The following is a 12252-nucleotide window of genomic DNA, read 5'->3' on the forward strand; positions in this document are numbered from 1 at the left end:
TGTGACTACCGGTTCTTCCCCCCCCCCCCCTTGTGGTTTTCAGGACTTAACCTGATGTCTCAAGCTCTTCATCAGCAAAAACGTTTTATGGCAGCTAAGACTTGTGCTTTTTATTTTTTTCCTCGTATTTTCCAGTTTAAAACTAGAAGTACTTCCCTGGTTAAAACGAAATCCTTTTAAGATAACTATTGGTGCCTCTGAAACAAACGTTTCAGGATAGGAGTGTCCCCAGGGCAGAAGAATAAAATCAAGAGTCAGAGAGGAGGAAGTATTGGTAAAGTTCCAGCGCCCTCCCCACTCCAGGGGAAGGAGAGACAGGGTCTTTGGTAATGCCTGCCCTCACTCCATCCTAGGAAGAGCCTTAGAGAGAAGAGCCTTTGAAAACAGGTGGTCTGCTGTGTTTTAATCAGTTTCTGGTGCAGAAGTAGGGCGGGGGATAATTTGCCTTTCTAACGATTTTTGAGGTGCTGTTTTGAACGTGTACAGGCAGAAGGGCCACCTGAAAGAGACTTCTGCCACATCGAAGCAAGGAAGCTACAGGCATCTGACTTGCAAGCCGGGCAGACACCATGATTGGAGGCTTCAAGCCAGGCTTGTCAGCACCTAAACCACAAGACTGAAAACCAAACCCCAGAATGGACAAAGAGCGCCTCTGAATTCGTGCGGGACCAGAGATTTGAGGACCAGACATCTCCTGCTTCTCCTTGTCCTGGCACCTTACGCATTCCCTAACCAGACACAGCCCTGAGGAAGAGCGCTGGCCTCCTGTGATAAGATTATTGTCACTGGCAGCTAAGTGGGGCTTAAAGTAGAAATAAAATTCAGTTACAGAAAAAAAGTTCCATTTGTTCCACATTTGAGTTTCTAGACTGAAGTTCATTCCTGCTACAACAGTATTATCTGTATTATATAGTAACCGCAAATGTTCAGGTTTTATTATGAGAATTTCCCCTTCCTCAGAGATCGTGAGGTTTTCATTAACATTTTTATTTGGGGCCTGTAGTTGACAAGAACAAAGCTGAGGAAAAACAACAAACACTGCCCTGCTTGGCGTCATCACCTCACTGGTTATGAGCTCCTTTGGAACATAGTCCACCACCCCACCCTGACCCTCTGCATCGGCCCTAGCAACACAGTGCATACGCTTAGTAAGTATTCAGTGTCTACTGAATGAATGAATCATGAACAAGATCTATAATGAGAACCTGGGGTGTTGATTTCTCTTATTAGCAGTGTAATACTAAGAATTCAGTTGTATCTATTCAATGCTTAATCTTCATTAATGTTTTAGGCCATCTTTTTCACACTCTATAGAACTTGTTTAGTATGGACCAAAGGGATATTTAATAAGGATAATAATTACTTCCCTGGTGGTACAGTGGATGGGAATCTGTCTGCCAATGCAGAGTACATGGGTTTGATCCTTGGTCTGGAAAGATGCCACATGCTGCAAGCGACTAAAGCCTTTGTTCCACAGCTACTAAGCCCACACTCCAGAGCCTGTGGGATGCAACTACTGAGCCCGTGGGATGCAACTGCTGAGCCCATGTGCTGCAACTACCGAAGCCCATGAGCTTAGAGCTGGTGCTCCACAGGAGAAGCCACCACAGTGAGGAGCTCACATACAGCTAGAGAATAACCTCTGCTTGCTGCAACCAGAGAAAGCCTTTGTGCAGCAAGGAAGACCCAGCACAGCCAAAAGTAAATATCATCAGTTCAGTTCAGTTCAGTTCCATCGCTCAGTCGTGTCCGACTCTTTGCGACCCCATGAATTGCAGCTCACCAGGCCTCCCTGTCCATCACCAACTCCCGGAGTTCACTCAAACTGACGTCCATCGAGTTGGTGATGCCATCCAGCCATCTTATCCTCTGTCGTCCCCTTCTCCTCCTGCCCCCAATCCCTCCCAACATCAGAGTCTTTTCCAATGAGTCAATTCTTCGCATGAAGTAGCCAAAGTACTGGAGCTTCAGCTTTAGAATCATTCCTTCCAAAGAAATCCCAGGACTGATCTCCTTTAGAATGGACTGGCTGGATCTCCTTGCAGTCCAGGGGACTCTCAAGAGTCTTCTCCAACACCACAGTCTAAAAGCATCAATTCTTCAGTGCTCAGCTTTCTTCACAGTCCAACTCTCACATCCATACATGACTACTGGAAAAACCATAGTCTTGATTAGACAGACCTTTGTTGGCAAAGTAATGTCTCTGCTTTTGAATGTGCTATGTAGATTGGTCATAACTTTCCTTCCAAGGAGTAAGTATCTTAATTTCATGGCTGCAATCACCATCTGCAGTGATTCTGGAGTCCCCAAAAATAAAGTCTGACACTGTTTCCACTGTTTCCCCATCTATTTCCCATGAAGTGATGGGACCAGATGCCATGATCTTCGTTTTCTGAATGTTGAGCTTTAAGCCAACTTTTTCACTCTGCTCTTTCACTTTCATCAAGAGGCTTTTTAGTTCCTCTTCACTTTCTGCCATAAGGGTGGTGTCATCTGCATATCTGAGGTTATTGATATTTCTCCTGGCAATCTTGATTCCAGCTTGTGTTTCTTCCAGTCCAGTGTTTCTCATGATGTACTCTGCATATAAGTTAAATAAGCAGGGTGGCAATATACAGCCTTGATGAACTCCTTTTCCTATTTGGAACCAGTCTGTTGCTCCATGTCCAGTTCTAACTGTTGCTTCCTGACCTGCATACAGATTTCTCAAGAGGCAGGTCAGGTGGTCCAGTATTCCCATTTCTTTCAGAATTTTCCACAGTTTATTATGATCCACACAGTCAAAGGCTTTGGCATAGTCAATAAAGCAGAAGTAGATGTTTTTCTGGAACTCTCTTGCTTTTTCGATGATCCAGCGGATGTTGGCAATTTGATCTCTTGTTCCTCTGCCTTTTCTAAAACCAGCTTGAACATCTGGAAGTTCACGGTTCACATAGCGTTGAAGCCTGGCTTGGAGAATTTTGAGCATTACTTTACTAGCGTGTGAGATGAGTGCAATTGTACAGTAGTTTGAGCATTCTTTGGCATTGCCTTTCTTTGGGACTGGAATGAAAGCTGACCTTTTCCAGTCCTGTGGCCACTGCTGAGTTTTCCAAATTTGCTGGCATATTGAGTGCATCAATCTTTCACAGCATCATCTTTCAGGATTTGAAATAGCTTCACCTCCACTAGCTTTGTTCGTAGTGATGCTTTCTAAGGCCCACTTGACTTCACATTCCAGGATGTCTGGCTCTAGGTGAGTGATCACACCATCGTGATTATCTGGGTCATGAAGCTCTTTTTTGTACAGTTCTTCTGTGTATTCTTGTCACCTCTTCTTAATATCTTCTGCTTCTGTTAGGTCCATACTATTTCTGTCCTTTATTGAGCCCATCTTTGCATGAAATGTTCCCTTGGGATCTCTAATTTTCTTGAAGAGATCTCTAGTCTTTCCCATTCTGTTGTTTTCCTCTATTTCTTTGCATTGATCGCTGAGGTAGGCTTTCTTATCTCTCCTTGCTATTCTTTGGGACTCTGCATTCAGATGCTTATATCTTTCCTTTTCTCCTTTGCTTTTTGCTTCTTGTCTTTTCACAGCTATTTGTAAGGCCTCCTCAGACAGCCATTTTGCTTTTTTGCATTTCTTTTCCATGGGGATGGTCTTGATCCCTGTCTCCTGTACAATGTCACGAACCTCTGTCCATAGTTCATCAGGCACTCTTATCAGATCTAGTCCCTTAAATCTATTTCTCACTTCCACTGTATAATCATAAGGGATTTGATTTAGGTCATACCTGAATGGTCTAGTGGTTTTCCCTAATTTCTTCAATTTAAGTCTGAATTTGGCAATAAGGAATTCATGATCTGAGCCACAGTCAGCTCCCGGTCTTGTTTTTGCTGACTGTATAGAGCTTCTCCATCTTTACATGAAGTTAATTAGTAATTCCTTTGAAAACTTTATATTCTTAAATATGATGAATCAAGACAACATAAGGAGTATAGAATTAGCCATGTGCAGATCTTTGCATGTGTATGGATTAGTTACATACAGCTAATAGACTTCTCAAAAACTTCAGGAAGAAGGTTTGTAGATGGAATAACATGCACGTGTAGAGTTTGCCATTTTAGGAATCTTCTGACAAATTTTTTCAAAAAGGAAATAACTATTTCTGAATTATCTTCTTTTGCTCCTCTTTGTTAACACATCTTCACTCCTAGATTGTGTAAAGCAGAACACAAATGTTCCATAAAGTATTTCAACCAACAGAGCCTAATTTTATGTATAAAAAATTTCACCATGGTGTTGAGTTCTTATCCTTGCTCTGTTCTTACTCTGTGGAATGTAGGGGAAGTCTTTCACTTTGTGTCTGTTAATTCCCGTGTACAATGTAGAAATCAGTAGTGCTTACTTCATAAGGATATTGCTTAAATGAGGCCACCACGGTAAGCCCCTTAGCCCTGTGTCTGACTGGCAGTCAGTAGGTGTCACCTCTACCTAATCTCATGCCAGGGCATGGCAGAGCCCTGAAACAACAAAGCAGAGTGGATTCTAGGCCAAGTGGGCCAGTGATGAGCTGAGTCACACATTCTCCATGGGCCTGGGCAAAATGAGATGGATGAAAACTCAGGTGGAGCCAGAGAGCTGGCTCCACCAGACCTGCACTTGCCTTTGAAGCTCAGGTAGCTGTACACTCTGGAAACCCCTTCACCACCTGGAGGTTGGGCCAGTGATGCTGGATCCACAGGGTCAGGACTGAAACTCTTGTCTGGGGCTGGTGGGACGTGTGTAGCCAGAAGGGATGGGCATAGGAAGTCACAGAAAATTAATTCCTGGTGATTATTTGCTTCACTTGACTTTTGGGGGGGTCATTTGTTTTTCTCCCTTTGAAACAGAAGGCTGCAGAGTAGTAGCTGGTATCTGCCTCTAGATAGGGGACTACGTCTTTGTTTTATATTCTCCAGGGGGTGGAGGAAACCTGAGGTCTTGGGGGCCTCTTAAAGTCAGGAAAATCATTGAGAAAATTGGGCTTTTTACATGCTGATAGTTGCGCACTGACGGCTGTAGAGGGAATTTTCTTTTTCTCTGTGGAACTGGAGTTTGACTATATGTTGAAGAGAGGCCCATGGATTCATCCTAACCTACGACTCTACGCTGTAGTTTGACCCAAAGGGATAGCTATCGATTGGCGCTCCTGAAAGAGTGGGCAAATAGTCCAGGACTCCCTGCTTCAGTAACGACACCCTGCGAATTCACCGCCCCGGGGGCTCGGGGCTAGCTGTGGGCCTGGGGCGGGCGGCGGGCGGCTCGTACCCGGCCAGTCCATTTCAGTCCTACCGGGGCCACCAGCCGCCATCCACTCACTCCTCCAGTCCAACTACGTCAGGTGGCCGTGCGGTCCAGCCTTTCCCGGGATGGAGGGATGGGTGGATTCACTTGTTCGTTCAGCAAGTACACTGCCCAGCGCCGTCGCGGTGCTAGAAATAGGGCGGCGAGCGTGTCCAGCAGGCCCGGGGGAGGAGAAAGCGCGGCCCCGGCAGCTGCAGCCTTGCTGCGTTACCGACCCCGCCCAGGGCCCGGCAGGCTCAGCTCGTGCGCCGCGGAGATCTGCGCGTCTCCCCGCCCACCGCCCCCGCGAGCCCCGAGGCAGGCGCTCCGGGCCCCCCAAACCCCGGGCATCCGAGGCCGGAGGGGCGCCCCCTCCCGCGGCCCGGCCCAGGGCGGGGTCTGCAGCCGACGCGGGGCGCAGGCCGGACGGGGACCGGCGCTCCCGCCCCGGCCACCCACGTGACGGGAAGCGGCGGGGCCGGGCCGGAGCCGAAGCCGGGGCCGGAGCCGGGGCTCAGGAGCGCGCGGCCCGGGGCGCGAGGCCCGGAGCGGCCGGAGCGCGGCCGGTGAGCGGGCCCAGGGGCGGGGCTGGGGCGGGAAGGGGGTTAGGGGGCGACGGGTACTAGCAGGTGCGCGCGGGCAGGTGGCGAGGAGGGGACTGCGGCCGAGCTGGGGGTGGGCGCGCGGCGCGGGGACCCGGCGGGTGTGCGGCGTGCGCGTGTTCGGGGCTGGGAAGACCCGAGACCTCGTCCGGGTTTGAGTGAGCTGTTCTGGGGGGAGGAGCCCAGCAGGACGACGCCCCGCGCCCCCTGCCCCTCCACCCGAGCATGCGATCGTTTCGTCGCTGTGGTTGACATTTCCTGGAGCTCCTGGGATTTGAGAGCGCGAATTCCGGGCCACAGTCGGGGCCGACTGTCTGGCCTGAACTGGGAGACCGGGCAGGGGTGTGTGATGCGAGGCGGGGATTCCTCGCCGCCGTTCTGTCCTGGGACGCAGGTGCTATGGAACTTGGCTTCTCCTCTGCCCGCCTTCTGTGTTTTAAGAGGTGGCTTTCAAGACAGAAGCTGCCACCTCTGGTTGCTCGCACCTGCCATCACTCCCGCCAAAGGCTTTTGGTGACTATCAAACCCCCCTCCTAGGCCCTAGCTGGCTGCAGGAAATGGGGTTTCACACAGCTCTTCTTCATGCACATAGGCTGTATTGAGTTCAGGGGTCCCAACCTGTCGGATCAGGGTTCCATCCTTGAGCAACTGCCCGGGGAGGGCAAGCAGCCGTGGGGACAGTGGTGGCAGGTGGAGACCCAGGGAGAACGTGTGTGGAGGGTCCATCGCGGTGGGAGCCGGCAGCCCGGCCCGGAGCTCACGGCTGGAGGGGGCACCGAGCCCACTGCCCTCCTCTGGCCTCCCTTCTCTGTTGGTCAGCAGGAAACTCCAGCCTTATGGTCAGATAGGAAGGAAGAGCTGGACAGCTGCTTCCTTTTCTTTTTCCTTCCACTTCTGCCAGCCCTGCTGCCTCCGCGGTCACTGAAGCGGCCTGTCTGGTGTATGACCTTCCCAGGCCGGGTTCTTCGCTTAACAGGGGCAGAGCCGCTCTGTGGTGGGAGTGGAGGGATGGAGTTGTGGGTTCAAACCCTGACCCTGCCCCTTCTAACTGGGAGCCCTGGGCATTCACTGGACGTTCTGAGTCTCAATTTTCTCAATCAAAACCGGGGAAATATGAGAAAAGATACATGCAACGCATAAAGAGAATGTGCATGTGGCACAGAGCCTGGCACTTAGTAGCTGCTAGATAAATTACGGTTCGTAAACAGAAAGAAGTCACGGGGCCAGAGCTGTCTGGGCTCTGAAGTGGGTGGGCTCGGCTCTGAGTAATTGTTAACCAGGTGAGGGCTCCCTCTGCAGTTAGACCCCTCCTGGACTCTGAACTCCAGAGTGCACATTTTCTGTGCACATTTTACAAAGACCTGGGGGGACAGGTGTGGTGGCCCTCACCTGCAGGTCCGTCCTCTGCCCCTTCTCTTCCACTCGACAGTGAGCCTCAGCCCTCTGGTCCTGGAGGCAGCTTGCCCTCCACTGCAGGCTCCCAGGACACTCCAGCCTCTGCCTAACCCTCCAGCGACAGGGGTTTGCCTGGGGTCCCTTTCTCCTTCAGGCAGATCCGGTGGACAAGTTTTAAAAGCACAGAGATCAGTGTTTAAAAAACGCTGAACTTTCCAGGCCTGATTTGCAGCTAACCTTTCTGTTCTTACACAAAACATTATGGCTATTCCTTCATGCTAAAGGATCATGTGATCCTTTAAGAAAACTCGAGGAAATTTTCCTTAGTGGGTTAAGCATCTTCATCTTGGCCTGAGCCCAGTTCTCATTAGAAATACATTAAAGTAATCATTTGTGGTGGTCAGGTGTTTGGAGACTACCCAATAATTTGGCCCGTACTTTACAACTCATCTCTTCTGTGGCAAACCTGACTCGTTTTTCTTTATTAAAAAACACTGTACTACTAAATGAAGGCAGAAGAAGCAAGTTAATCTGAGGCTACCCTGAGTGAGCTGAAATGCCTCATGCAGAAGGGCAGGAGGAGTCACTGAGCGTGCTGTGAAATCTTGCAGGTGATTTGAGGTCAGGATCTTGTCTTGATGGTCAGGTAGCTTTGTTGAGGAAATAAACATTCAGGAAAAAGAACATGTAAAAGGGGACAATTGCCTAGCATCCAGAAGGCCCTCAATAATTCTTAACAGCTGTTAGAAAGTCCAGGATTGAGGAAGATGTTACAAAGGCAATGCCCTGGAGCCCCAGACCACCCTCCTACCCCCCCACCCCTGCTCCTGGCCCACCTACCCTGCCCTCTCCAGATCCCTACTTCGCTTGTAACTGTTGCTGTTGCTCTTATAGGATCCATAGAATAGGTATATAGACACACACTATGTGCATGTATGTGTATACAGGTGGTGTGTATAAATGGTGTATCTGTGTATGTATACATACACTTGCGTGTGTGCTCAGTTGCTCAGTCCTGTCCGACTCTTGTGTGACCCCATGGACTGTACCCCGCCAGGCTCCTCTGTCCATGGGATTTCCCAGGGAAGAATACTGGAGCGGGTTGCCATTTCCTCCTCCAGGGGATCTTCCCAACCCAGGGATCCAACTTGCATCTCCTGTATTGGCAGGTGGGTTCTTTACCACTGAGTCACCTGGGAAGCCCAACTTTAGGTAGAAGGTCCTTTTTAAAATGCACGTAAGAATTCATCTTTAGTGGATTCATAGGAAGAGCCTCCTGTTACAGGGCTGTGATACCCATCAATGGGTCTTTACCTCTAAAGTGATGCCTCTCCGGTGCACAGACAGCTGTGTGGGGCTCTAAAGGGTTTGTTTCATTTTAAAGGGTTGGTGTAATTCTTGAGTGTGTGATTCTTTGCAGATACATGGGACGCCACGCCCATCTCAAGGCCGTTCTCATATCATGTGCGCATTGTATGACAGGAGGTGACTGTCCTTTGGTTCAAGAAAAATAATTATTGCTATTATTTTTGGCTGCACCTCTCAGGGGATCTTAGTTCTCTGGCCAGGGATCAAACCCGTGTCCCCTGCGTTGACAGCTCAGGATCTTAACCACTGGACCACCAGGGAAGTCCTCCAAAAAATAAACATTGGCGAGGATCCCATTTCAATCAACGGCACTTTGTCATAGCATTATTTTGGGATATATTTATTTCTGTCTCAGATCAGGAGTCTCTCTCTTTCTATATATATATATATATATTTTTTTTCCTTTCTGTATAGTTTTATTTTTGGCTCTGCTGGGCCTTTGTTGCTGCATGGGCTTTTCTCTAGTGTGGCAAGTGGGGTTCTCATGGTGGAGGCTTCTCTTGTGGAGCACAGGCTCTGGGGCACACAGGCTTCAGTAGTTGTGGCGCATGGGCTTAGTTGCTCCACGGCATGTGGGATCCTCCCAGACCAGGAACTGAACTCCTATCTCCAGCATTGGCAGGCAGATTCTTTGCCACTGAACCACCAGGGTGACCTTGAGTCTATTAGCCAGTTTCTGCATCTGCATCTACTTCAGACATTGCCTTTATTCTGTTTTTATTCTTTGAGTGGTGACCTTTAATGCAACCTGGCCTTGGTGAGATTTAGTTCAGAGAGAATGCAGAGGGAAGCCAGGCCCGGAGTAACACAGCATGCAGCTCCAGCTGGCTGTGGATAGAAATGGAGGCATTTGTGTGGCTGGGGTAGCAGAGGCTGAGCAGAGGTTGGGAAGTAAAAGGCTGGGGCCCTGAAAGGTGCCCACACTGCCCCTTGCAGGGCTTCTGACTCTGCTGGACTGTTCCCCATCTTCCAGTAACCCGGGATGTATGGAAATATTCAGACTTTGTAAATACAGATTCAGATAAACTAAGCTCTGGATTTAGATGAACTAAGAAATGACAAGTTAATCATTGACATGGGTTGTAAATGTTTCCGTGAAGTGAGATTGTAAACAAGGAACATGCATTTTATGATTCCTGCCAGGCTTATTAAGGGCTTCCCCAGTGGTTCAGCAGTAAAGAACCCTCCTGCAATGCAGTTGACGAAGGTTTGATCCCTGGGTGGGGAAGATCCCCTGGAGAAGGGAATAGCAACTCACCGCACTACTCTTGCCTGGGAAATCCCATGAACAGAGGAGCCTGGTAGGCTACAGTTCATGGCGTTGCAAAGACACGACTGAGCATGCGTGCACACCAAGCTTATTTAACCGAGGCTCTGTATCTGTTATGTTTCCAGGGTAAGCTGGTTTGGGGAAATGAGTATATTTTTTATAAATATTTTTAAATTAATATTTTATATATTGAAAAGAACATTTACAATTCACATGAGATGTAGAGAGTAGCAATAAAAGCAACTCGGCACAGGGAAACAGACATGACTAATACCTTTGAGATCAGCTTCTGCCCACTCACATCCTATCCCCCTTGGGTTTCTGTTCTTTATTCCCTTACTTTTCTTTATGATCTCACTATGTAGGGCTGCAACTCTAAATAGTACATTGGTTGGGACTTCCATGTTTCTGCATCTTACAAGGCCTGAATTATCAGGCCGAATATAGCATCCACAGCTCCCCTTTCCAGGGAGGTTTACCGAGTCATGGGTGGGCTGCAGTGCATCCCCTCACTGCTGTGTGGTGCTCCATCCGTCTATTGTGGCATTTCCATTTCCCCCCAGTTGCAAACAGGACTGCTGCTAGCTTCCTTGCTCATGTCCTGCTGAACATCAGTGAAGCCAAAAGGAGAATCCCTGGCTCCCCAGTTGCCAAGGACTTCCTCCGTCACCCACATGGTCTGGCCAGCCCAGAAGCCTCCACCAGCAACAGGGGCATGCCCATGGATCTGGATTCTGGCAAACCCCCAGCATCATCAGACTTGGGAGGTGTTGTCCATTTGATGGGTATGAGATGAAGTCTGCTTGTAGCTACAGTTTGCAATTACAGGTGGTTCTGCAGGTTGATCTCTCCCCCATGGCTGTTGACCATCATGTTTTCTCTTCTGAATGTGAGCCCTTTGTCTGAGATGGCTATCACAGATTTTTCTCCCAGTCTGGGCCTTGCCTATTCATTTCCCTAGTGATGTCTTTCAGTGGACACACTTTTTAAATTTCTATAAAATCCTGTTTACCAGCTTTTTCTCTTTTATGGTTAGTGCTTTTCGTAACCTAAAAAATCTTTATGTACCCCAAGATCCCAAAGATGTTCTCCTATCTTTTCTTCTAGAAGATTTGTAGTTTTAGCTTTTGTTTTTAAAATAACTTGATGCATCTCAAATTAATTTTTATATTAGGAGATGATATGAGGTAGGGATAACCGAGGTTAATTGGAAGATCCCCTGGAGAAGGGAATGACTACCCACCCCAGTATTCTTACCTGGAGAATTCCATGAACAGGGGAGCCTATCGGGCTACAGTATATTGGGTCGCAGAGTCAAACCCGACTGAGCTGCTAACGCTTTGACTTTTCACTTTCAATGTTAACCACATGTTCCAGCAGCCATTGATTGAAATGATTTTATTTTTCCCCACTGAATTGCACTGGTGCCTTTGTTTCTGCTGCTTCTAATTTGTGAAACCAGAGTCTTTTCCAGAGGAAGAAGTAAGAAGCCCAGGCTTCCCACACTGTTTGGGACAGTGTGTCTTCCAATGGGAGTAATCTATTAACTGACCTTCTCACAAATTTGCTAAGTACCTCAACCCTCCACCTACAAGCCCTGGAGATTCGAGGCACATCTTTACCACTCCACACCAACAGATTGATTCTGGGAGCCAAACATGGTACTGGGACAATGCGCACGCCTCAGTGAGAAGAATGCGAGGGAACTGGGGGTTTGGTCCCTGCTTCTGACTCCTGTGAGATCCAAGGGGCAGGAGTGAACCCCACCATGGAGCTGTGCCCCACCATTCACTTAGACATCCAGTCAGGTGGCTGGTGGGGTTTGGGGGCACATCTGTGGTGATCATTTTTGTCTTTTTCTAAAATGTTTGTCTTGTGTTGTCTGTGGGTGAGTAGACATGCTCTTCTTCTACCCAGAGGTTTGTTTCTGAAGAACAATGTAGGGAGACTCCGTATATAATAAATCTCAGTTCTGTTGAGAGTTGAATATCCGTTGGAAGGACTGCTGCTGAAGCTCCAATCCTTTGGCCACCTGATGTGAAGAACCGACTCATTGGGAAAGACCCTGATGCTGGGAAAGATTAAAGGCAACAGAAGAGGGCAGCAGAGGATGAGATAGTTAGAAAGCATCACCGACTCAATGAACATGAGATTGAGCAAACTCAGAGAGAGAGTGGAGGACAGGGGAGCCTGGCATGCTGCAGTCCTTGGGTTCAAAGAGAGTCAGACTTGACTTAGCGGCTGAATGACTGTTGAAGAGAGTTGGCAGTTACTTACAAGCACATGTGTGCTCTCCTGCCAGGGTCTCTGTT

General features: G+C 48.6%; 1 protein-coding gene and 1 long non-coding RNA gene across 3 annotated transcripts in view; one reads left to right on the top strand and one right to left on the bottom strand.

The window, feature by feature from the left end:
- Positions 1 to 3356: 3356 nt before the first annotated feature.
- LOC147363654 (uncharacterized) lies at positions 3357 to 5483 on the bottom strand. The gene is made up of 2 exons (XR_015137349.1): positions 5291 to 5483; positions 3357 to 4193 (listed from the first exon to the last, which is right to left on the bottom strand). It is a non-coding gene; the product is annotated as an uncharacterized LOC147363654 (long non-coding RNA).
- A 216-nt stretch (positions 5484 to 5699) lies between these two features.
- TGFBRAP1 (transforming growth factor beta receptor associated protein 1) overlaps positions 5700 to 12252 on the top strand; it is a 33933-nt gene continuing 27380 nt past the window's right edge. The window contains exon 1 of one of the 2 annotated variants that reach the window (XM_086327762.1): positions 5700 to 5871. The gene's annotated coding sequence lies outside the window, so the exon portion shown is untranslated. The remainder of the gene's footprint in view (positions 5872 to 12252) is intronic. The other variant, XR_015137347.1, reaches the window with a different exon arrangement.

Source organism: Bos grunniens, chromosome 11 (assembly GCF_055505025.1).
Source record: "Bos grunniens cultivar Pamir isolate PY7600 chromosome 11, Bosgru_T2T1.0, whole genome shotgun sequence".
NCBI lineage: Eukaryota > Metazoa > Chordata > Mammalia > Artiodactyla > Bovidae > Bos > Bos grunniens.